This window comes from Ursus americanus, chromosome 20 (assembly GCF_024610735.1).
Source record: "Ursus americanus isolate L20-20 chromosome 20, mUrsAme1.1.p, whole genome shotgun sequence".
NCBI classification, from domain to species: Eukaryota; Metazoa; Chordata; class Mammalia; order Carnivora; family Ursidae; genus Ursus; species Ursus americanus.
The window spans coordinates 46,784,364-46,811,336 of NC_142146.1; positions in this window are offsets into that span (position 1 = coordinate 46,784,364).

Below are 26,973 nucleotides of genomic sequence, written 5' to 3' on the forward strand. Positions count from 1 at the left end.
AGACAAATGTTAAATATGTACCAAGGGGATATAACTAACACTAAGAGAAATAATTTCCCATTTAGAGGTTACCATTTTAAGATATAAGATGTTTAGAAAACACGGGATTTGTAGCTAAATATACTGCTGCTATTCATGGAATACTTTAACTTTACATCTCAGAAGGTGTCCTATAACCAATAGGTCCTAGTCTAGGATTAATTTGATTATTGACTTATGCTGCAATTTAGGTCATAATTTTTATATGCTTAAAATTTTCTAGATTTCCTCTAACATACAATATAAAATGTTAACAGATTATAATAAAATAATTCCTGGTAGTTCTGTAAATTTAGCAGTTTACTAAATTTTACTGAGTATAAAATATATAATGGGTACTGTGTTGTGGACTGAAGATGCTGAGAGGGGTCATCAGAGAATAAACTCTTTTTTAGGAATGCTGAGGTTTCAAACTATTTTTAATTTTGTGTAAGTATGCAAATAATAATTGAATATAATCAGAAAATTTTGTGGCATTTAGAAATAGATTATTTTGAACTTTAACCTTATTTTTCATAGGCATATTTGAATGGCTCAAACAAAACAATATTAAAAGATTGTAGCACTATTTTAGGACATTAAAATACAGCAAAACTAGGTTGTCTATGAATTCTTACACATAAAAGTCTTAAATCCAAAGCACTTCATTTTGAATATATGTATTTATGCTCTGAGAAGATCTGGAAAATAGAAGTTTTTGTCTGTCATATTTGTAATTATTACTGTTTTATAAATTAAACAAATATTCAGAAATGAGTTCCTTTGGAAAGAAAGCAGAGCATACTTATTTTTTTTAAGTTTCATTTATTTATTTTAGAGAGACAGAGAGAGAGAGAGAGGGCATGAGCAGGAGAGGCAGAGGGAGAGGGAGAGAGAATTTCAAGCAGACTCTGTGCTGTGCACAGAGCCCAATGCAGGGCTTGACCTAATGACCCAGAGATCACGACCTCAGCCAAAACAGAGTTGGACACTTAACAGACCACATCACCCAGGCACCACAGAGCACACTTCTAGTGTCTTAAATGAAACTTCTATAATTTTTTGTGATTTTCATATATCTGAAGATTTAATGTATTTTCAGCTTCCAGGATATTATAAGTTTAAAAAAAATTCATTGAACCACCAAAGGAAAAAAACAGTTTTGATATGTAGTCCTTTGTTGTGCTGAATATGGAAAGCAATCTTTCCCTCATTGTCCTATTCCCTACAGTTGTCCTATTGGGTAAAAGCAGGAAAATTGTTTCATGATTAAACAATGACCAAGCAGCTCATTAACCCCTTTCTGCCTTTCTGGAAAGTCACAGGTATGTGGCTGGCAAATCATAAAGAGCTACAGAGAGGTATAGGAGCAGTAGTGAGGGTCTGTGAAGACTGCTAAGGAAACTCTTTCATGATTATGCTGGATGCTGGTTCTGCTAACTGGGTCACTGGAAATTGAATCTACCATGTTTACAAATTCTGTTGCGTAAAGCAATATTTCTCCACATAGAGAAAGAAAATTGCTAAACAAAAATGCTAATTTTTCATTTTCTATGATTATTTTACCACCAAAGTTCCTCTAGTTCCAGGTATTCATTATTAAATTGGCATAACAACTCTATTTAAGTCAGTTTTGCCTGAAACACTCTCAGTTTTAACCCTCGCCTATACTTTCCCCACCCAGGTTCTTTGAAAACAACTTGAGGTAGCATCCAGATTAATCCTTGTTCAATAAGTTCCTTTTTTTTAAGTTGCTAATTGAATTCAAGGAAAATGAAAATTCTCTACCATTTTTACTAGTTGAGTGTCTTTGAACAAGTGGCTAAACCTCTGGGGGGGAAAAGATTGGGATGCTCATTTCAAGCATTAAATGTGACCGTGTTTGTACAGTAGATTCTCAACAAATTTTAGATTCCAATGAACTGATTTACTATTTGGCCAAAAGGAGATTGAGGCCACAAAAGTACAGGGAATTGAAGGATAGAAGAAAAAAAGAAAAAGAAAATACAGATAGTTGTATGGTACCAATCAAGTCATTTAGATGTCTTTTACTCGGAGAAGTAGATAGGCGCTTGCCAGAATATTTAAAGTATATATGTGTTAATTTAACAAGTGCCAGGAATATATATTAATTTAATAAATTATCACTTTACTGGAAGAATTTAGATAGCTTATGGATACATTATAATTGTAATAAGATTTGAGTCTCATGTTCTATTGTTTTGGAAACTTTAAAAGCAAGTATCTTTCCTTGTCAAAAATCACACTTAATGTTGCATTTTTGCATGAAGTAAACTTATTCCTGACAGCAGATGAGAGGAGGGTAATAAACGTGCTTGAGGAAAAGCCTTATATTTCTGTGCTTCCTAAAAGATTTCTCAAAGGGGAACTCTGAAAGAAAACGATTTTTCCCTGGGTTTTGAGAGAATAGGGGGGAAGAAGCTTGGCTAGGAAAATGAGCAAGGTACTTCTGATGGCCCAGAAACATGGGAGGGAGGGAGGGAGGGAGGGAGGGAGGGAGGGAGGGAGAAAAGGAGACAGGCTGTATCTCCCTTTGTCAGGATTTTCAGCCACAACTCCCACCCTGTATTTGCTCACCACCCATCTCTCTTCCTGCAGCTTAGGACTTCTGCTGACGTGCCATGTATTGCTAGATGCATGTGGGTCCTCCTTTACATCTCTGGCTTTAAACTTGACTAAAACCTGTCTTATTCCATTCTCTTTTCCCCGAAGAAACTATGTGCTTACTTCCCACCAATTACTTCTGTGCTTCAGGTCATCCATCACCTATTTAAGCTTCCCCATCTCAACTCTGTCTGGAGAATTCGAATCACAAATCCTCCCCTTTATACCTTCTCCTCTACTGGGAACCCCTCATTCTTTCTACAAAACTGGATGCTCATCAGAAGGGTATCTTTAGGAAAGATTGTTGATGGCTATGGAAAGTTCAGACATCCCATAGCCTCAAGGTAGGAGTTAATTTAGATCATCTCAAGCAGACTAGCTTGAGATGTGTGTTCTATCTCTCTTTCCACCCCACTCTCCTAAATATAGTGTCTAAAAGTGATTCGTGATTCAGCTCTTGTACTAAGGTGGGCATTTGTAGTCACAAGATAGAGGGTTTAATTAACTAAGTCTTTGTGCCGAAAACCTTGTGATGAGGAGGGGCTTATATTGACAAACCAGTCAGGGTAAAGTTCTTCAACGGGTCTGTCAGGAGGTATCTTACAGTTGAGATTGCTAATGAAGGCAGTTAATTTGTTCCTGCCCTTCTCTTGACTTTTCACTTCTCGGAAAGTTTCAGAGAAAAAAAATCACACAGCTTTTGCTATAATTCATGCCAGCGCCCTTCCTCATCGTGTGGCTAGGAAGTTTAGGTCTTTTAAATGTCCATCTCCTTTCTTCCTATAGCTACTTCTGTCGATTTACCTTTCTGCTGAATTCATGGCAGCTGTTCAGCCTCCCAGTGCTCCTGCCTAATTAGGTCTCCCATAGTGTTGGATGTGTTCATTATGTCTAGCGTATATCAATGCTGTTCCTTTTGCCTTGCTTTCTTGGGCACAGTCTCAAAAGTTCTCATCATTATTCAGTTTTCAAGATCTTCATTGTAGTTATCTGTGTCTCTGTCTGTATCAATTAAGGATTTAGATTGCATATATTAAGGGAGGCTTAGAAAAGATTTTTTTTTTTTTCGTTTTCTCGTGTAACAGGAAATCTGGACATAGTTATTAGTACTGGTTCATTTACTCCAAAATCAAGACACCTAGGTGTCTCTGATTCTCTTGACACTTGCGATCACAAGATGTCTGCTCTAGCTTCAGTCACCAGGTCTAAATTCCAGGCAAGACAAAGGAGGACACAGAAAGGACAGGTAGCCACATAACAGCCAAATCAGCTTGTCTCTTTAAAGAGCTTTTCCCAATCTGCACCCAGTAACCTCTACTTAGATTTCACTGGCCAACAATTACTCTAGAGGAGATTAGAAAGTTTGATATTTTAGATAGCTTTATTGGCTTTCACCTCAAAATGTTATGTTTTGTTAGGAGGGAAAAAAGGAGAATGAGTATTCTATAAGCAACAAGCAGCACATACTACACTGTCCTTTCTCTTCTGTTGGATCTTAAGCCAGAAACAGTGTAGGTTTTTGGATTAAGAACCCTGAATATATTGTTTAATTTTATGAGTACAAAAAAATGTGGCCTGGGAGCACCTGGGTGGGTTGGTTAAGCGTCTAATTCTTGATTTTGGGTTGGACCATGATCTCAGCGTCATGAGAGTGAGCCCGGCATCGGGCTCTGTGCTGAGTTTGAGGTCTGCTTGAGATTCTCTCCCTCTCTTTTCCTCTGCTCCACCATCCCTGCTCATGTACCCTCTCTCTCTCTCAAAAAAAAAAAAAATGTGGCTTTGGCTGGTATACTGAGTTTGAGTTTTGAGTCCCAGACTTTTGAGTGACTTTGGACAATGTACCTAGGACTCCAGATTAGTTGAAATAAATCAGGGATGTTAAGGCTATGCTCTAACAACATTGAATAGGTGTGTTTATGGAGGGTGGGAGTGGAGGATGGGGGAATATTAGACGTTCTCATTTCTGTACTCTTGTTTCAACTTCACCCGTCACTTCTCTTTAGTCGTATTTTTTAAATTGAGCTTTCCCATTGAATTCCACTTGAAGAAACGGATCTACCAATTCAAGTAACTCACCAAGTGATCTTAAAGTTTCATTCCAGTTCTAACAATTAAATGTCATAATTAAATGGATTCGTCTCAACACATGCTGGGATCTCCACCGGGGATTATGGCTAAGGGAACTGATTCTCAAAGTAGATGAGTTCCCCAAAAGTATTCAGTGCCCCCAAATTACAGTGCCCTGAGAGAAGTCACAAACCCAGACTAGATCAGTGTAGATATATAGGATTTCAGTCTAGCTAGTGTATAGGGAACAGCAGTAAGAGTTCCCAAATAGTGGCAGCTAAAGTCACATACATTGTGAGGTCATGGGTTAAAGCCATTGTTTAGTTTGGCCTGAGGCTGCACAAGTAAATCTCTACCACCACATGAGGTAGGGGGATAATCAGACTGCTTCAGGAACAGAGGGGTCAATCTTCATGTGCAAGTCTCTGTTATCATGGTGAGCCTGGCTAGAGCAAGTAAGGTCTGACACTAGACCAGGTGACCTTTTTATTGTCTGAGACCCTTTGCTGACAGGAGATAATAAAATGATGTAATATAAATAAATCCTCTGTAGCACTGCAGCTCCAAATACACACACAAAGGTCAGGACAGATTTTGAATGTAAATATATCATTTCCATATCCTTAAAGAGATGTTTTCATTAAAGTTAGGAGATTATCATCCCCCCACCAACAAAACAAAACAAATCCTCGTTTTTCCAGTTGTAAGAACATTTCTGGAGAAAGACTTTAAATTAACTGGAGAATTGGTGAAGGTGTTTGGACCATCTAACCATGCTACATGAAAATATTTCTACAAGAAAAAAAGCTATTTTGATCATAATATGGTGAAATATAATGCAAGCAGAATTGATTGTTGGAACTGACTTTATTATTGACCCAAACGAATTCTCTGTGAAATCTGACCAGCCTGCTTTTTGCGTTTCATTCAGTTTATTCTGTAATAGCTTTAGGAGAGTAGTTTTTCAAAAAGGGTATCAGATATGGCTTAATATTAATAATTGAAAATCTGTGACAGTGTAAGTGGTTAAGAGCACAATTTTATATTTTTTTGGAAGCATCTGGTTTCAAGTCTTGAGTCCAAATACTTACTGGCTGTGTGACCTTGAATAAATGGCTTAATCTCTGTAAGTCTCAGTTCCCTTATTTGTCAAGTAAGAATAATAATAATAGTACCTATTGCCTGATAGGTACTGATTTTGAAGATTGTATGAGGACATTCATGTAAAATACTTAGCCAAGTACCTGGCACATAATGAAAATTCAGTAAGTGCTAGTTATAGTTTTCCCATTTTGAAACAAAATGATGGCTAGTTTCAATAGATATAAATCATCTTTAATCTCTAAATAGAAGTGAAATATTGTAAGTAGGTAGTGATCATTCTATTCACAGAGTTTCTCATTTGTAAATTAAAAACATTGTCTCGATAGTATCATGGTTTAACATGGCTCTGCTCACTCTGACTTTGGAGGAGTGTTCTCATGAAATGAAAAGTCATACTTTGGATCAATCAATATAGGATCAGAGAGGACATGAAAATCAGGATGAAGGATGAGGCATGAGGAGGGAGGAACAGACGAGAAAAGGAGTTAGGGGAAGAAAAAGAGAGGGAGGCTTTGTAAACAGTCTAGGATAACTGGTTTCTAGGTAATTGGAACTGAACCCTCAGCACTGGGGCTGATTAACAATTGTACCTCTGCTCCCCCCTTTCCCCAGAGGACCCTCCACTGGGCATTGCTGCTGTTCTGGGTCTTTTCTCCCTAGTAGTACCCTCAGGCTTGTCTCAAGGTGATGCTCACAGGAGCTACTTTCAAAATATCTGCAGCTACTGTCATTTTACTAATAATTTGGGAATTCAAACTCTATAGGATCACAGTTAAAAAAGACATGACAAAAGTGAAAGTTATCATGGGGCGCCTGGATGGCTCAGTTCGGCTCAGGTCATGATCTCAGGGTCCTGGGATGGAGCCCAATATTGGGCTCCCTGCTCAGCAGGGAGTCTGCTTCTCCCTCTCCCTCTGCTGCTCCCCGCAACCTCCGCACTCATGCAGGCTTTTGCGTGCACCACTCTGTCTCTCTTTCTCTCAAATAAATAAATAAAATCTTTAAAAAAAGCAACTGAACTTGTTTAAAAAAAAAGAGTGAAAGTTATGAAAAATATTAAGCTTGCTTAGGAACCACCAAAATGACAATTTAGCCCAATGATGGAAGAATAAGTTTTGAATGCTAAGTGTTATCAAATGAGGCAACAAAGTGCTTCATGCTAAGATTGAAATTGGAAAGACTGCCAACCAGGAAGAGAAGGTAAAAACAGGACTGACAAAGGATACCTGGTTGCATTAGCGAAGAGGCAGTAGGTCTCTCAAGGAGACTCACATTGCTGGCATTGGTTCAAACTGAGAGGTAAGCCGGGGCACAAGCTGCAAGTCTGTAACTCTCATATACTTCAAGAGTATCTTGGTCAATAACTCTACTCCATTCTGCTATGAAAAGAAGTCTGTCTCCGTCTCTTAGATTACTTAGCTTTAATCACTACTCGATTACCTATACCAGACTTTCTCACAATCTGTATTTAACTAACACTTGCTGTGTATTTTTTCTCATCATTCTTACTCTACTCTCAGAAGCAGCCTGTTTTGAGTTCACATCTGTAACTAAGGATATAACATTTCTATTTTTTCAGTTTTTTCCTTTTGTTGTCACTTGTACTGGTGCAAGCTTTTCATCTCAGCCAGGAAGAGTGAAATGCTTAGTAACTGAGAAGGCAGTTTTCAGTCCAAGTGGGGGTTTTATCGTGGGAAACCCTCAAGCAAGAATTTTGTAACAGACATGAAAACGTCTCTGACTCTAGGCATTGAATAGTAATGTTCAAATCTCTTTGCATGAAGAATTCATACATATGCGTTGTTGTTATTATTTTCCTTATTTCCATTCTGAGTGATGGTGTCATGAACTGGAAAGAACATTACTTCTTGGGCCACACAGCCAGCATTTGAATTCTGACTCTCCCCTTTAACCGTCATTGTAACCTTGAACAAACGACTTGACCTTGGAGTATCAGTTTTCTCTTCTATAAAAGCAAGATGCTGCCCATTTTGGAGAACTATTAGAGTGATAGGAGAAAATATGAAAGATCTTATCACATGATAAGCATTCAATAAATAATTGTTTTCATTATCCCTGTTATAGCAATCATATTTTACCATATTGTCAACTTACTCTAAAATATTGGTGATTTTGCATATGTTCTTTGAAGTTATCATACTTTACATGCTTCCCTAATTAAAGAACACCTATCATTGGAATGAGGCGCCTCAAAAGGTAGCTCTCTTAAAGCCTAGCATGTATGGAATTTGTATGGTGGTGATGGTGATGGTGATGGTGGTGATTTGTACTTTCAGAATCTTGGACCTTAATTCTTTTCTTTAAAAATTTGACCATTTAATAAATGTAAAATAAGACAATTCTGTCCTAAAGAAAAATAAACCTGGCATGGAGTACAGATGAAACAGAGAAGAAAAACTCAATGGGTGTCATCAACATGAGGCAGAGTAAAGAGAAAGTTGGACAGATGGAAGGATCAGCAAAGGCTCTGACAGCCATGGAAAGATTGAATGTGAGGACCTGGGGAATGGGATGAAGAGGAGGGAATTTCTGGTAAAGAACCAGCATGGTAATACTACAGGAGACTGGCATGGTTGGTGATAAAACTACACTTAATCCTAGTGAGCATTTCATTGCACACAATGTGTACATTGTGTCGCTATGAATAGTGTCACTTTGTGTCACTATGCGGTACACCTGAAACTAATACAATAAATCAATTATACTTCAATTTTAAAATTTTGCATTTGTAGAGCAACTTCTCCCAAACTTTTTTAGTAAATCAAAAAAATTTTTCAAATAAAATTTTATGCATAACCTTAGTATGTAAAATATTTCAAAGTAATAATTAAAGTTATTCCATAAACTCAAATTCAGTGCAATTCCTCCTGTAATGCTCTGGTCAAATGACAGGTAGACATGTGAACCCCAGGATAATGGACAATAGCTTCAGTCTCATTCATTGCACTTGGGCCAAACTCTCATGTAACTCCTGAAGCACCTGTTTGCATCATTAGGATTCCAGATAATTCATTTGAAAAACCACTGGGATAGAGGAATCTGAAGTGCAGCCTGACAGGTTTGTCTTAACTCGGTTAACTATGGGAGCCTTTGAAGAGTTCTTAATGTGAAACGAGATAGGATGGCACTGCTCTAGAAAGATTAGTCTTGTAAAATGAATCTTATAAAATGATAAACTGGAAGAAAAAGGTTAAAGACAGGGAGATCTTTTAATGAGCAGGCTGTCGAAATAGTGCAAAAGGGGCTGAACCCAAAATTGAGGTGGGGTGGGAATGAGGTATTCATTAACATTCTAGTTTAAGTTGGAGTTTTATTTTCTAATGAGAGAACTCTATTTTGATTTCACAGTCCTAACGATACTGTTGCTATTATTATTTCTACATTAAACATACAAATTTTGTTTTTTTTTTTAATTTCAGTTCTTTGGAAATTAAATGTTATATAAGAAATGGAACCTTTTGTAATTATTCTGGGAGGTGGATTTTTAGGATAGTGTTTGGTTGGAAAAGCTGCTCTGAAGAGTTTTTCTTTTTTGTTTTTCCTTTAGGGTTTTGATTCGTTAGCTCTTACTCCATAAAGATTCTTAGGTCACTCTTTCCAGTATGAGATAAATTAGATATAAATCACATGTCACTCTTTAAATGTATACAAGTTTTAATAACTTGGTTTAAATGAGTTCAGACCCTTTAATTTCTATTTCCATTTTCTGTCACATGAACTTAACACAAGATAGGATCTTAATTTTCCTTAAAATCTTTCCTAACGAGTAGGTTTTTCATCTGACATTGGCACCAGAGTTTAGAAAAGAAAGCTTATAATAGCTTTGCTGTAAGGCTTTAGAAATCAGAGGCAATATTTTGAAGGTATAAATACTATGTCTAAAGGTTTTATAACACCTCATCTATCAATCATCACCAATAAAAGTAATATTCCATAAGCTGAAAAATAGTGGAAGCTTATCACTTTTGATGCCTTCTTTTTCCATTTCAATCACTTTGTGGGAAGTCTTTTATTTATTTATTTATTTATTTTTCCCTAATTTTTTTTTTATAATTTTTATTTTGTTGTGGGAAGTCTTTTAAAATGCATTCCACGTTGCCTTGCTATTGGAACAACAGTATTATTAACAAAATCTCCTTAATTCTCTTCTTCAAAATTCAAGTTCCATTCTGGCACATATTTGGCCATTTCTAGCTCCAAAGTGTCTCATTTGCTACCACTAGTCAGCCTTTATGAAACATCAAAACAATAAACCAACAAAAAGCTTGTTGCAATTGCAGATAAAGTCAAAAATAAATGATGATCTTAAGGAACACTTTGTGACAGCTCTGTAGTGATCAGAAGTACTTTGCTGGTATTCTTCATGTTGACTCCAAATACATAAGGTTAATGAATGATGATTACTGATAAGTGGAATATTGCTGTAATTTTCTGAGACAGTCATAACTTAAATACTTTAATTTGATTCTAGGCGGTTTATGTTAGAAGATATGATAGGAAGGACATAGGGAAACTATCTCAATAAATTAAATAAGTTAACCATAGTCTTGAGAGTCGTGGCTGCATGGAATACATTTGCTCTGTGTTAGATATTTTACTAGCAGCTAAAGGAAGTTTGTTTTTCTGAGCAGATACCCCTGTATTCCCATGACACTCTAAACTGCTCTATATCATGGTTCATGTATTTTGGGGTAAAATTAAAATCTTTCTGCCCCTCTAGATTAAAACAAACAAACAAACCCTAAAGGGAAAGATATACCAATTTCATAGACACAAGTATCTACCCAGTATGCACTTATTTTCTAGTTGTAACTGAAAAGAATATTTAAGGTCAGTAGAAAACCAGACAGATGCAAGAAACTGAGGCAATGAGAAATAATTCACTCTTTCTGGTTTCAGTCCTTGGGGAAATCTGCTAGATAAAAACAAAAACAAAAACACAACTTCTGCCAAGCCCTACGTTTTATCTCTCTTCTAACTTTCGATCTCCTTATCCAATCTCCTCTGGATAATGATTTAATGATTCTCTGCTCCAGGTATGCCCGTTCTTTGTGTTCATCACCATACACCATGGAAACTCTGTTACTGTCCCTTCTTTGAAGTCTCCTGGATGCAGCCCCATCTCTGACCCACCAACTCTCAAGTACTTGGGGCAGAAAATGTGTACTTTGTACAGAGCTACCCCTCGTGTCCACATCCTTTATTATCCTAAGTTACTTTTAGACCCATTTTAAGGGCAGAAAATGGAAGTTAAGAGAGGTTAAGTAATATGTCCAAGGGCACAAAAGAGAATCCATAGATCCAGTATCAAAGCCAGTTTTAACCTGTCCAGTGGTGCTGGAGGCAGCACCCTATGTTTCTTGGCCTCACTTTTTTCTTGCAAGGAAGTCTATCTTCAAAAGCAACCTGGCATTTTTGTGAACGCTCCTGCTGACAAACTCTGCCCTCCCTAGTTGCCAATGCCCCTTTCCTTCCAGGTTCTATATACCTAGCGGCACTAACAGCTGCGTATGGACACCAGATTGGTATACAGAAACCAGGAACTTGCATTTTAGTAGTGAACTTTGAAAAAAACTAAACAATTTCAGTAACATGCTGTGATCTCAAGCACTGGGACCAGATTCTTGGAAGGTATCTGGGGGCAAGGATATTTATTGGAGACCCATCAAAGGCAGAAAGCTGTTTCCTGAGGTTTGTATAATCCAATCATTTCTAGTCACAGAATGACAATTTATAGCAAATATTAGTGGCAGCAGAAAAGTTGCTTTATTTAGCAGAGAAGAGGGATATGGATGGAAATGGTAGATGTCTCTGTGTTGAACGTGCAGATTGAGAAGGAAGGATGAAACATTAGAGGTATAAGGCAGACAGAAGGAAATGACAATCGAAAGAAATGTCAGAAGGAAAACAAACACACCAGACTTACTTTTCACAAAGTCACAGTTTCCTTACCATGACAAGAGACAGAGGGAAAGTAAGATTTCATGTCTATAGCTGACAAGCAATTTTCTCCAATTTACAGTATTTCTCCATTTCTCTAGCTGTCCACCAGAATTGCTGTAATGATGGAAATTCTTTACATCTCAGCTGTCTACTAAATTATCCACTCACCACATATGGCTATTGAGAACTTGAATGTAACTAGCACAATTGAGGAACTGACTTTTAAAATTTTTTTAATTAAATTTAAATAGTCTCACATAGCTAGTGGCTACCATCTTGGACAGTGCAGTAGGCAAAACAGAAGTTGGAACCATTTCTCTACCGTTCATTTCTGTCAGATAAGTTTTTGTTCAGTTTTTATTTCTTCTAAGTGTTATAAAGAATTTGAGGTTCTATAGATAGTAGTACAACTTAGCTTTTATCTGTGAGAAATCTAAAGCAAACTTCTAAGCCTAGATCCATAATTTCAGCTATCACAAATAGTACTATTAAAAGTAATTCCAAAAGTATGCATTAATAACTTCTACTCAAAAACAAACCATGAAATTCATTTATATAAAATAGCATAGGGCATTAATGAGTTAAAGTAAAAATTATTTAAAACTGTGGTTCCCTCGGGGTCATGGAAGAATGGGCTATCTAGGAGAACATCAGCCAGCAATGTGGACCTCCTTCCTCAGTGGTTGCACATTGAGAGGAAAGATAGAATGAATAAAAAGAAAGGTGAGGCTACATTGCAAGCTTTTCAAACTCAATGTCTACCAGGCCTAGGCAAATCATGTCTATATGTGACTTGCAAAGCCATGCTAAGGGTGGAGCAGAGAGCACTGCACCCTCCCCCAAGTTATTTTTACTGCTCTGGTTAAGCCAGGGGTCCACCTGCTCAGCCAATCTGCCCCCAAAACCACCAGTATTCCCCCAGCCCACCTGGGGCAACCACCTGGCCTCTGTCAAGTGAGTTTGAAAACCACTGTACTAAATGATTTCTGAAGTTTCCTCTCGTTCCAGTACCTTTTTTTTTTTTTTAAGATTTTATTTATTTATTCGACAGAGATAGAGACAGCCAGCGAGAGAGGGAACACAAGCAGGGGGAGTGGGACAGGAAGAAGCAGGCTCATAGCGGAAGAGCCTGATGTGGGGCTCGATCCCATAACGCCAGGATCACGCCCTGAGCCGAAGGCAGCCGCTTAACCACTGTGCCACCCAGGCGCCCCAACGTTCCAGTACCTTTTGATTCTAGGATTATCAGTCCAGATCTTAGGGGAGGGAGGCAAAAAATGATTCTTGTTTTAATCAAAATGCTGTATCTTGGAGCTTTGATGCATAAGGATAACTTTATAAATCCTACAAGTATTTATGGGATGGGGATTTGGAGATTATATGTGCAAGTTTTTTCCTATGTAAAGCACTGTTTACTGTTTACTTGCACACCAACTCAGAGCTTCCAATTTAGGGGACTATCATGGGCTTCACCTAATTAGTAATATGTAAGCCTTTTACATTTTGCATAACACCACCATATATTCACCTGCAAACAAGCCTAAGAACACAGTAGGTGCTCAATGAATGTTTAATGAAAGAATGATGCCAAGATTCCTATAAATGAACGTAATCAAACTTTTACACAATAAAACTAATTACCCAATATCTTCATGGTGAAAACTTCCAAATCTTCTGATTGTGCCAATTCCTGAGATGACAATCCTCATTTCAATTTGTGTTTTTGATGTAGTTTACGGTTTATTGCACAGTGGCTTGATTGCTCCTTTTACAATAGGTTGCTTGGGTTCCTATTTGAATGCTTTAAAATAAAAATAAAAGGTGATATTTTTAAAATTAAAAATTTGAAAATCTTCAGGAGCCAGAAAAACACACTCAGTAGTTTAAAAATATGCCTCTATAGTGGTCCACAATTAGCAAATGTCACTAGGAATTAATTGGTGTGTATGGGTAGATGGTAGGCTTTACATCTTTTTAAGGATAAACATTCTTAATGAATCACACTACTCATAAAGTCACTAATATCTTAGAATTACTGACTTTATTGGATACCTTCCTTTAAGAAGAGAAAGGAAATGGATAAAACAAGTTGTTCTGTCAATGTAAATTCAGGGAAGAAATCTGAAAAGAAAAAAATTGCAAGGGTGCTCAGTCAGTTGAGCATCTGACTCTTGATTTTGCCTCAGGTCATGATCTTAGAGTGGTGAGATCAAGCCCCACATAGGGCTCTGCGCTGGGCATGGAGCCTGCTTAAGATTCTCTTTCTACCTCTCCTTCTGCCCCTCCTCCAATTTGCACGTGCGCTCGCTCTCTCTCTCCCTCTCTTTCCCCCTCATAAAAAAAGAAAAAGAAAAAAAATTCTAAGTGAGGTGGGAGTTTGGGAGAGGACACAGACAATGTCCTTGACTCATTTTCTTAGGTCTTCTGCTACAAACATGCAAAGAAAATACAGGATAAAAAAGAAATTAGAGATGCATGAGTAAGGAAGTGGGACAAAATAGAGTCAGATCCTGTATATTCCTTGGACAATCTTCACAAGTAATATTTCTATTAATATTTATAAAAGTACTACCAGAAGGGTGAGTGGTTGATTTACTTCTAAACTCCAGGCGATTGTCTACCAATGGTTGGAAGTTACATTAGACTTAAGTACATTAGATATTTAATGTTTCATTTTAATATAGTGAAAAGAATTCTAGGGCAGTGGCAAAAGAGTGTAGGATCTTAAGGAGTACAAATAAACAAGGGACAAGTAAAAAACTCTCCTTCCATTCATTCTTAAATGTCATATTTTGGAAGTTTTGAAACCTGGATATTGATTATATGATTTTCTAGGTTTGTGAAATTAGCTAGGTAATTTTTTAAAAGTTCAAAAAACATCAGGAGATCTTAGAAATAGTCCCAATCTCAACTTCTGTATGTGGAAGAACTAAGCCTCAGTGGTTTGAAGATGACATGGTTGGTTGATGGCAGAAAGTGATGTAGAGGTCAGTTCACCTAGCTCCTCCATCCAGGGCTCCTCTCACTCCAAGCAGATGCCTCAGCCACAATTAATACTCTAAGAGATTTCATCAGAGTCTGAAATGGCAAGAATAAATATACTCATGTGGATAACGAGACCATATGCTGGGCACCTGGGAATATGTAAATCTCTGAGTTCTTTTCCTTCTCATCACATGGTCTTTCCAGGTTCCCGTACGGAAATATGTCCTGTCTTAAATACACTGCCCAGCTCCTAGCTGTCTGTCCCTGGAAAACATCCTACTCCCTACTAAGGAGTAAGCATCTCACACCAAGTTTGAGTGCTTGCTACATAAAGATAGAAGAAATGACATATATCAGTGATATATACATTCTACAACGAATATATTTTCTTAAAACTTTCCTGTATTTCTTTTAGTTTTTTTAAATCATAAAGTTACATAAAATAGTTCAGATAAAATTGTTTTCTATAACTGTTCAAACTTAATTTTAGTTATTTTAAAATATTTTATCAAAGATATGCTGAGCCACTTAAAACTCCTAGAATATGGATTATTTCAAGGATTATTTTATTCATCCAATTAAAATATTTTGAAGGCCAAATATGTAGAAATAGTCAACTTCCTTCTTTTCTTTAAACACACCTGGCTGTTAGGGTCCTATTGATAGCTCCTGCTGAGTCCATGGCTAGTGAACTACTTACTAGTCTTCTCTCTTGATGTTGTTAGGGTTTTGTGGCTCTCCCTGGCTGCCATTAACCCCTGTCTTTACCACTCTTCATCATAATGGACCCCCTAAGTTTCTGCCCCCTCTCCATTCAACTCCTAGTTTATCTGTTCACTATAATAGTGCATTCCTACCTCAGCTCTCATGGCGTCCTCATGGCCAGTGTCTTCTTACTCCAAAGAGAATGAAAGAACCTTAGGATTCATACCTGCCATTTGTCAGTGAGGGAAACTTGGCAACTCTAACTCAAGATATCTCTGTTTAATTATACCACAGACCCACAGTATGAACAGCACCTACATGAGCAAAGATATTCTTTGGTGGCCCATGGCCTATAAACTGTGGGGAATTAGGCCATAGTCCTTTATTCTGTGAGATCTTTCCATCTATACATACATTTTTATCATTTCACTTAACTCCCATCCTCAACTCTGAAGCCCAGCCAGAGTCTGAATCCTTGGGATCTCCTTTCATTTCTCTCTGACTCTCGAATGCCCCCTAGAAGATCTGTTAGTTGTTATTCCTGTTGGGTAGAATTTTGTATCCTCCCTTTTCTTTTTCGATATTATGCCTTACCCATAATAAAGAACAGATGAGGAAAGAAAAAGATGGAGAAGAGAGGATTTACAGGATAAAATATCCAATTGAGAGGCCATGAATGTGAATGTAATTCTAAAGGAGCATAGCATTATTCTGCATATTCAAGAAAGACTCTCCTGATGGGGTAGCGAAAAATTACAATATATGACACATGGTCTATAGCTTCTCTCCATCCTACTCTCTGACCTCACCCCACATCCCCCATATATTTCCAATAAATATTTTTGGCTATGTGTAGTTTATAGGTTTTTATTAACTGTATGTCAAGTATCCTCAATTTTGTTCACTTTTAATGGCAAACTAAAAAAAAATTATGCCAATAATTAAAGTCAGTGTTTAAAGTTTATCCCTGCCTGTTGTAAACCTTCAGAGAATGCCAATGGAATGCTTCAGTTCCTGGGGCTTTTCTCAGTCATGACCCTAACTCCAACTTCTTCCTATCTTTAGACATATCTTCATTCTAAAATAGCATTTTTTAACAATTTGTTTATGTTATGTGTTGGGGTAGTTTTCTTTGTGTTTATTTGTTTAGGAATTGTGAGCTTCATGGATCTGAAAATTTATGGTTTTCAACAAATATGGAAACTCTGTTCCTTATTTTTGTCTTCTGCTGCCCCCCATTTCATTCTGGGTCTCCAGTTGCCTGTGAACTAGACTGCTTGATATTATTCCTCAGAGCACTGAAGATTTATATTGTTTAGTCTTTGTTTTTTCTGATTTAATTTTGGTAACTTCTTTTGCTATGTGTTTACATTTATTGATTTTTTTTTCTGAAATGAATATACTACTGGTATTCTATCCATTGACTTTCTAATTTCAGATATTTAATTTTCCTCTCTGGACGTTCCATTGGTTTCTCTTTTATATCCTCTATTTGTGTCTTGTTATGTTCATATTTTCCTTTATGTCCTTGAGGATATGGAGCATATTTATAATAGATATCTTAATATTCTTGTCACCAATTTTGTCATCCCTTTCATTTCTAGGATTACTTCTACTGACTGATTTTTCTTTGGGTTATGGGTCAAATTTTTATCTTTCACATATCTAGTAATTTTTTTAATCAGGTGCCAAACATTGTGAATTTTAGGTTGCTGAGTGCTGGATTTTGTTGTGTTCCTTTAAAGATAATTAGATGTGGTCCATATTTTGGAAATTTGATCTTTTGAGTTTTCAAGTCATTTTAGGGAAAACCTAGATCAAAACTTACTCTGGGCAACTTTAGCCCCATTTCTAAGATGCCCAGTTCCTTCTGTAGATTCTACTGAAGGTTTTGTGTGCTCAAGAAGGCATCTCTACTTTAGCTGATGGGAACTCAAATAACTCCCAGCTCTGTGTGAGTTTTGGGAATTGTTCATCTTACAGCTCCAACATAATTTTTCTTCCCTTGGATGACGTTCCTAGTCTGGACTCATGGGATTTCATATTATTCATATGTATTTGGTATTCAGCCAAAGACTCATAGGCTGGAGCTCCTTCTCTACATAGTTTCTTTACCTCAGATACATTGTCCTGCAAACTAACTTCTGCAACCGCCTCAAATTGGAATACCTCCCCAACTCAATGAGATTGCCAGGCTCATTTTGGTTTCTCCATTTCTATACTACAGCCCAGAAATGACCTTTACACAAGAAGCTCAACTCATTTGTTTCTTTTCTCAGAAACATTAGTTGCACTGCCTATGTTCCAGTTTCTGAAAATAGATGTTTTCTATATTTTGCCCAGTGTCCTAGTTGTTTATGGATTAAGGTTAATTCTAGACTCTGTTATTCCCTCATGGCCAAAAGCAGAAATATCCTTCTTTTCAAGCATGACTTCCTTTTATGTTTATTATTTCACTTCAGTTGCTTTTAACACATAAGATACTCTCCCACCACTGTGCTTTTGTGTATACAAAATAAAAAGTTCCTGAATAACTGATTGTTTTCTCTTAACTTGTTGCTCTTCTCTCTTCTTAAGAGTTTCTAAGATATTTTTCATCTAAATTTTTGACTGAATATATGAAACCACTTTTGGGATAAGAGTCATTTGTACTCTATGGGGCGCCTGGGTGGCACAGCGGTTAAGTGTCTGCCTTCGGCTCAGGGCGTGATCCCAGCGTCATGGGATCGAGCCCCACATCAGGCTCTTCCTCTATGAGCCTGCTTCTTCCTGTCCCACTCCCCCTGCTTGTGTTCCCTCTCTCGCTGGCTGTCTCTATCTCTGTCAAATAAATAAATAAATAAATAAATAAATAAATAAATAAATAAATAAATCTTAAAAAAAAAAAAAAGAGTCATTTGTACTCTAGATGAAGAATCAGGTGGTGGGACACCTGGGTGGCTCAGTCAGTTAAATATCTGCCTCCGGCTCAGATCATGATCCCACCCTGGGATCAAGTCCTGTATCAGGCTCCTCACTCAGCAGAGAGTCTGCTTCTCCTTCTGCCTGATGCTCCCCCTGCTTATTCTTGCTCTGTCTCTCTGTGTCTCCCCCTCTCTCTGACAAATAAATAAATAAAATATTCAAGTGTTTTTTTTTTTTTTTTAAAGAATCAGATGGAGATGCATGAGAGGACAGAATTAGGTTCTATTCACTCCTAGTATCTGGAGTTGCAGGCTGCCATAAGAATGAATTTTAAACATCAGTGAAAATAAAAATATATCACAATAGCCAAAATATAGAAAAAGCCCAAATGTCCATCAGCTGATGAATGGATAAAGATGTGGTATATATACACAATGGAATATTACTTGGCCATAAAAAAGAATGAAATCTTGCTATTTGCAACAACATGGATGGAGCTAGAGAGTATTATGCAAGGTATTAATCAAAGTAAGTCAGTCAGAGAAAGACAGATACCATATGATTTCACTCGTGTGTGGAATTTAAGAAACAAAACAGATAAACACAGGGGTGAAAAAAGAGAAAGAGGCAAACCAAGAAACAAACAGACTCTTAACCATAGGGAACACACAGAGGATTGCTGGAGGGAAGGTGGGCAAGGGGATGGGTTAAATGGGTGATGGGTATTAAGGAGGGCACTCATGATGAGCCTTGGGTATTCTATGTAAGTGGTGAATCACTAAATTCTACTCCTGAAGCCAATATTACACTATATGTTAACTAGAATTTAAATTAAAACTTGAAACAGACAAAAATACTTAAATGAAAAAAGTATGATATTACATAGGTTTTAATCATAATTAATTTATTATAATATAACAGAAAGGAAATGTCCCCGGGTAGTTGATTTTTCTTTCCTATTCTAGATGTTTATGCACCTCTACATTTTCAATGAAACTCAAGATGATTTGACGGAAAGTTTTGTTATGAAAAATTTTTGAAACCTGGTTTTAAATATAACTATGAAGTTAGGCAATTACTATTCACTCCAAGTCAGGAAGAGGAAGTAACTGCAGATCTAGCTAGCAGAAATCATCATAGCTTTTACCCCAGAAGATGAGAAATATAGCACTATTACCAAAACTGATCTTAATATAATCATCATCATGAAGTATTAGTGAACACATAACTTAATAACTTTGTTCCGTTTGAATCAGAAAATTCACTGGTTTTATGGGATGCAAATGGTTCAAAGATTGTATTGTATCAGTGATTTTACATTGTTACCCATATCTCCATAATACAATTTAACTGAAAAAAAAAATGATTTTTACATGCAGAATTAGGATATACTATGGGCCCTAGAGGGAGAATAATACTCAAATGATTTTGGGTATTGACCTAAACCTTTATTCAAGGACATCCAGAGTTTAATAATAATGTTGGGTCATATAAATCCTGTAAGTACATAGAATCATATTTTTAAATATATGCATTTATGAGTAAAAATTATCCTGAGTAATATTACTAATTTACTCAGGTAAATAACAAAGACCTTTTTTCAACATATTTCAGAGTGTAATAACCCTGTGATTTTTTTTTTAAACTTCAAACATTCAGCAGCATAAACAGTGGTAAGTTTGCCTTAGACAATTTGGAAAACTGCCTAGAAAGAGTCAGGGTGCTGTTAATTATTTTATCCAACATGAAATCTATGAATTGGAGAGCTGTAAGCACTGTGCATGAAGGCACCGCCACATTCCCGTCTCCCTTATAGTTAGTTATAGGACTTCCTTGTAACCATATCCCTTTCAAGTATAACTATTTTCATGGATTGTAGTTCATTGATTCAGTCACATTTCTGGTCTTTTGTAGTGCAGTTCAAGATTTTATTGTTTTCTTGACCAAGCTAAAATAAAACAGATGTAAGCAAATCAGACAAAGATGTGAATTTGGCATATGACTAATCAGAGAGTAGAATTAATGTTTCTTCCTTGTTTAGTTAAGTAATATTAAACATACTCTGTTATGGTGAACAACGGGTAATCCTTTCATAGTAAAAATTGCTAGGTTTTGGTAATTCTGACATTTGTAATCAATTAAACATTAGAAAAAGTAAGAAAGAAATATGATACTAGAATCTGGGAAATCTAATAGACAATAGGAAGACCTACTGGTCTCAATTTAAGTCTTAAGTGCTAATGCTCATGTTAATTTTTTAGAAAAACATTTATTACATGAGCACTTTACCCCTTAACCTTGAGCACCTACTAAGTTACCAGGATAGTTCATTCATTGAATCACCCAGTCAACAAATATATATTGAATATGTGTGTGTATTTATATACATGTATGTATATATAATCATAACTATTAAAACTAATATGTCATGTGATGTGGGGCTGCAAATTACATTTGATCAAAATGCAGTCATTTTAATATTCACTGTAAGATAAGAGTGAGACACTATCAGTACATGACAAGCAGAATTTATTTTTAACTCTCAATAAATTTACATTTGTGTTTTACAAGAATAAAGAATAATTTCAAAATGTACTGATATGACCAATGTTTAAAAAATTAATGTATCCATAAGTTTGGATGTTTCCAAGTGAGACAAGACTGTTTTAGTCACAAAATAGCCAGTTGATGCTTAGATCCATGGACTGTGATGTTCTTGCTTAGCAGGAAAATCCAGATATAGTGTGAAGGCGTACTGGCAAGATCTTGGGATTCATTGTCAAGAATCCACGAGAGTTTAAATGGGAAGCACATGCCATTTTCATTGTAAGAATGGTTTTTTTTTTTTTTTTCAAAAAAAAATGCCCTGGACAAATATTTCAATATTGATACTCTGTCCAAAACTTTAGCAGGGTATATCATGTCCTATTACATCAATTTTCCTTTTATACTTAGCTAGACATTACTTTATAAATAATAAAATAGTAAAAAATCTGAACTTTAAGTAATTTTCATTTTCTCTTTCAACATCATTTTAAACAAAAAATTATGATAGATTTAGATCAGGATGGTTTTTAATAAATCACTCCAATATAAATAAGTCGATAAAGGAAAGACAGGATGTCAAAAATTATTGATAAAGAAATTGATTTATATTTATAATATAGGCAGGGAATCATTTAAGAAATATTTCCTTATTTGTTGAAAGTTTTCTTTCTAGCTGAAGAAGAAACTTCTTCATTGTTATCTCTCCAAATAATATTCTATGTCACCATGGAGAAAGAAGATGATTCATCGACAATTTAGTACATTTTATTCTAACTCTATGTGTTTTCAGAATCTTCAAATAAAACAGCTGAAATTTTTGCATTTAGAGTATACTTTAAAATATTTCTATCCTTCAGTCTTACCACTATTTTAATAGGAAATGTAACTTAACAAGATATAATTTTTAATCAGTGCTAATAAATTGAGGGTTGTCAATTTTTTCTAATTTACTACATGGTGACGGAAACAAAGGATTTAGTCTGTTAAATAAAAAAATAAAATTTCTTCCTTGAGAAATAATAATAGACAATAATTGGTTTAATGTTGGAATAATATATAAAATATACATATTTTCTATAGGTTTTGAAAATTGCCCACAATATTTGATAGGGAATCACTGATGAATTTCTATTTTTCTCAAAAAATATGCTATAGGTATTAAATAAATAAATAAATATCTTTACATATATCAACCATGTAACAATTATTGTTGAAGTAGAAATAATTTGGGTTCTCTATTAAAGTTTTGGGGTTTTTTTGTTTGGTTGTTTGGTTTTTTTTTTAAGAGGTTATTTATTTATTTGACAGAGAGAGACAGCCAGCGAGAGAAGGAACACAAGCAGGGGGGAGTGGGAGAGGAAGAAGCAGGCTCCCAGCACAGGAGCCCGATGTGGGGCTCGATCCCATAATGCCGGGATCACGCCCTGAGCCAAAGGCAGACGCTTAACGACTGAGCTACCCAGGCACCCCTATTATATTTAAAGTTTTGAAAGAATTAAAATGTTTTAGTATAATTCCATCAACAAACCAAAAAACCAAAACTAATTATGTTCAAGGCAGTGGACTACCTGTTATTTGTAAAATCATTTTAAATTAACTGCCCAGGTCATCACAGCACTTTCTTACCCCTCTATTTTGTTAAATTCTTGAATAATGCTACTGTTGCCTTCTCCTTTGTTCCAGTTTACATAGAATCAAAGAATAGTCAAGAATTTAGAGATGATTTATTCTAAATCCCCTCATTTTACAGATACAGAAACTAAAGTCAAGAAAGGTGGTGTGATTTTTTTTCTTTATATTTGAAAGTTTAAACCTATAGAAAAGCTGAAACAATAGTATAATAAATACCAATATATTCTTCACCAATTGTGAACATTTGTCCAATTTGTTTGTTCTCTTTCTCTTTGCGCACATATGTGTGCATACATATGTATGTATGTATGTTGAACATCATGCCACTTCATCTCTATGTTAGAGCACATCCTGATTAGCACATTCTCCTACAGAAGCACAATACAGTTATTAATCTCAAGATTATTTACAGTATTTCAATTATAACATCTACTGTTCAATTTTCTTTCTCAAATATGTCTTTTATAACTGTTTTTTCTTCAAACCAGGATCCAATCAAAGTTCATTTATTATATTTAGTTAAGTCTTATTGAAGTATTTTAACCAAAACAATCCCTATGCTTCTTGGTTTTTGTTTTAATGACACCGAATTTTACGCGAGTTCAGGACAGGTGTCTAGTAAAAAGCTCCACATTTTGGATTGGATGATTACTTCCTTATGATCAGATTCAAGTTAAACTTTTGGGGCAAAATATTACGTAAGTGATAGCATATAATTCTCACTGCATTAATCCGGAGTCACATAAAGTTACAGTGTGTCACTAATGGTGACCTTAAATTAGATTGCTCAATTAAGGTAGTAATCACAAGATCTTTCCATTGTAAAGATCTCTTTTCCTTTTGTAATTAAAAAAGACTATCTGTATGATGCTATTTTGAAACTATGTGAAAATTCTGTTTTTTAATCAACTTTCACCAAGTTATATGCATATCTCTTCTATCCTTGTCTAAATCTCATGTTACATTGGGGATTGCATAATGGTGATTTGCTAATTCTATCGTTCTTTCTACACTTATTGCCAACACTTCTCCCCTTTTTCAGTCCTCCTATTTCCTTACCCCTTCCAACCTTTGTAAGGGCTCACTTGATCACAATTTTCCCTTTGGCAAGAGATCTCTGTCTCACACATACTCCTCATCTTCACCATGCCAAATGCTCTAGTCCTTGTCCATGCACTAACATCCACCATTCTGGCCACCCCAGATATGTCTTGGGATCTACTCAGGCCCAGTTTCCTTTAGGGCTCTAAAGGGCTGAAGAAAGACTGGATGAGAGACTTAGAAGAAAGGAAGGACCCAAACTATTAGGTTATAATCACAAGATTAAAGTTTAATGAAATCAAAGTTTGGGTCTCAGGATTAAGGCTGAGAGACATGTTTTATTTATTTATTTGTTTGTTTATTTATTTAAATTTTTAGTGAACATTCTCAAACATAGCAGAAGCAGAAAGAATAGTAGAATAACTCCCTAAATACCCACCACTGAGTTTCAAAACTCAGTATTTTGCCAATTTATTGCATCTATTCCTCACTCTCTTTCATTGTTGTTGTTGTTGGATTATTTGAATACAAATCCCACACATCATTTCATTCCATCCTCACATGTCAGTATGTATCTTTAACTGATAGGGTTTATGGTAGGTAGAATTCCAAGGTGGTCCCTCTAGATTCTTGGGCCCTTATGTATACACATCTTCTCTCAGTTATTCAATCAAACACTAACATATGCACTGCTGTAAAGAATTGTGCAAAAGTAACTAAGATCCTAAATCAGTTGACCTTAAAATAGGAAGATTTTTTTCAGGTGGGTCTGACCTAATCACATGAGTCTAGGTCTAGGGATCAGAGACAGAGGAAGTCAGAAATTCATCCCATGAGAGGAACTAGATGCGCAAGATATTCTCCATAACTAGCTTAATGATAGAGGGGTCCAGGCCACAAAAAAATGTGGTCTTTAAGAGCAGAGAGCAGCCTCTGATCAACAAGTTAGAAAATGGGGACTTTAGTCCTAAAACCCCAGGCAGTTGAATTCTGTCCACAGCCTCTATGAGCTTGGACTCTATGCCTCAGACGGGAAGAGCAACCCAGAATGTCAGCAGCTTGGGACCCTGATCAGAGAGAACCCGGCCCTTCTGTGTGGGACTCCTGATTCTCAAAAACTGTGAGATTGTTGTTTTAAGCTGCTAAGTTTGTGGTAATTTATTATATAGCCATGGAAAACTAATCTTTTTTTCTAAATATAATCACCATACTATTATCACACCTAATAATCACTACTTACTATGTATGATGAGTGAAGGGTCTTAAAAGAGCAGGTAACCTTGCCTGCCATGTTATGTAAGTAAGCTTTTATGAACCCTTTGGGAAAGTTAAAAACAAAGTATAATCTTATAACTACAGGGGAATTCAGACAACTAAGATACAAATAAACTTTTGGATCATATTCCAATAAAACTCAATGTCTATATTTCTGAAATTAATCAGTTAAAGAGTTGTAATGAAATGACTGTGGAGAACAAATTACTTAGAACATGTTAAATCATGTCATACTTAACCACCCCTCTTTGATGGGTCTCTGCAATTTTAAATAATTCCAATGACTCATTTCTCTAAAAGTTTTTTTGAGTGTGTGTCATTTACATTACATGGGAGTTACTTCTCCTGAAGGTACTCTTCCCCTTTTCAGTCTCTTTTACAATATCCCCAACACTTTTTCAACCTTGTGCTTCAAGGTTTGTTTTTTAAAGATATAGGAGCTATTTAAGAAGAAAATACCCGACAAAAAGATACCCAAAGATTAGTAGTTTTTTATTCTGATAGTGGGTATACAGGTGTTCATCATATTGTTTTCTGAACTTGCCTTTATTTAAAATTTTATTTCCAAGTTAAAAAGGAATCTTTCATTTTCTAAATGGTACTTCTCCTGCTCCTGATATAAATTCCTTTGTGAATTTTGACCTCTTGCTCTTCCTCGATGCAATACTCACCTAATATTTCTTTGAGATTTTGACTACGCATTTCCCTGAAAACTTCATTTGCCCAACTAACGTCCTTAAGTATTATAGCTTCCTCTTTAAAGACCTCCTCCAGATCTTATCCCTTTTTAGAAGTCTTTGCAGGTTTGGGGGAGAAAAATTATTGATGTATCTCACCACCTTCAGCATAAGAACTACTACTACTTAATTCCTGAAGTCACATAATTACATAATCAGACCAACTGATTCCCAAGCTCTTCTCTCGCAAGTTGAGGCCTATCCTGGTTTGTAACAAATATTCCACGTGTGTTTGTTGATAACAACAGAAGCTCTGGCAGTTGAAATTGCTTTGAATGTAGAGTAGTCAAAAACAGCCGCACAAGTGGGCTTGTTGTTAAAAGATTTCAATCAGCAGTTCTAAATGTGTGAGATATACTTTTTATGAAAGGTTTCCAAATCATACATCCACAGGTATTTCAGTACCCTGGATATGTATGTTCTGTAAGAATACATGCTACTATTGTTCAAATGTATGTAGGTGATGATGTGAATAAGAAGTATTACTGAATTGGTAGTAACTTTGTCATTATGTATTTTCTGTGAATGATAAAAATAGAAATACAGTTATATAGGATTCTGCTATATTTCTATGTTATCCATTTTTTTAAAAAATTACATATATGTATATGAATCTGGAAGGATTTATGTAAAAATTGAATAGTAATAATCCCCAATTGATTGAAACAAAGAGTGATCTGTATTGTCCTCCTTGTAGATTTGTGATGATCACATATTGCTTCTATAACTCCCATTCACCAGGAAAACCCGTTTACATATATATTATGTAATATACACATATATTATCTGTATGTGTGTATATGTATGTGTGTATCTCAAAAAAAAAAAAAAAGAATATCCAGGAAACAAAAGCGTATCATACCCTGACACTCAGAAAACCTTGCAAACCACTGATTTAGTTGAGAACACAGAATAAGAGGTTTGAGCTTTGATATTTTTGTTAATTTTCAGTCACTGTGGAACATAAGTGACTTCATTTGAAGCCTTCTAAAAGCCGTGTAACTGCTGTAAAATTGGCTTTTAGGAAGAACGGAATGCATTAAGGCTCATGCAAATGTTTTACAATTGTAAAGCTTTTCAATAATGATTACCAAGGGCTCAGTCAGTAGTGGCCAAATGGATATCCATACTTGCCATCAGCTGTCGGAACTGGTCTTCAAAAGTCAAAAATAGTTAAGTCTATTGACAAAGAGATCTGCCTTCCAAGAGCAGAAATTAAACCCCCCGAAGAACTACCATTTTTCTTTTTGATGCTTACAATCCCAAAAACCGTGAATCCCCACAACCTTCTTAAATATGCATCTCATCATTGCTCCAAACAAACAAAAAGCCAATAAATAAAGTGAATGTATAATTTTTTGAGAGCTTC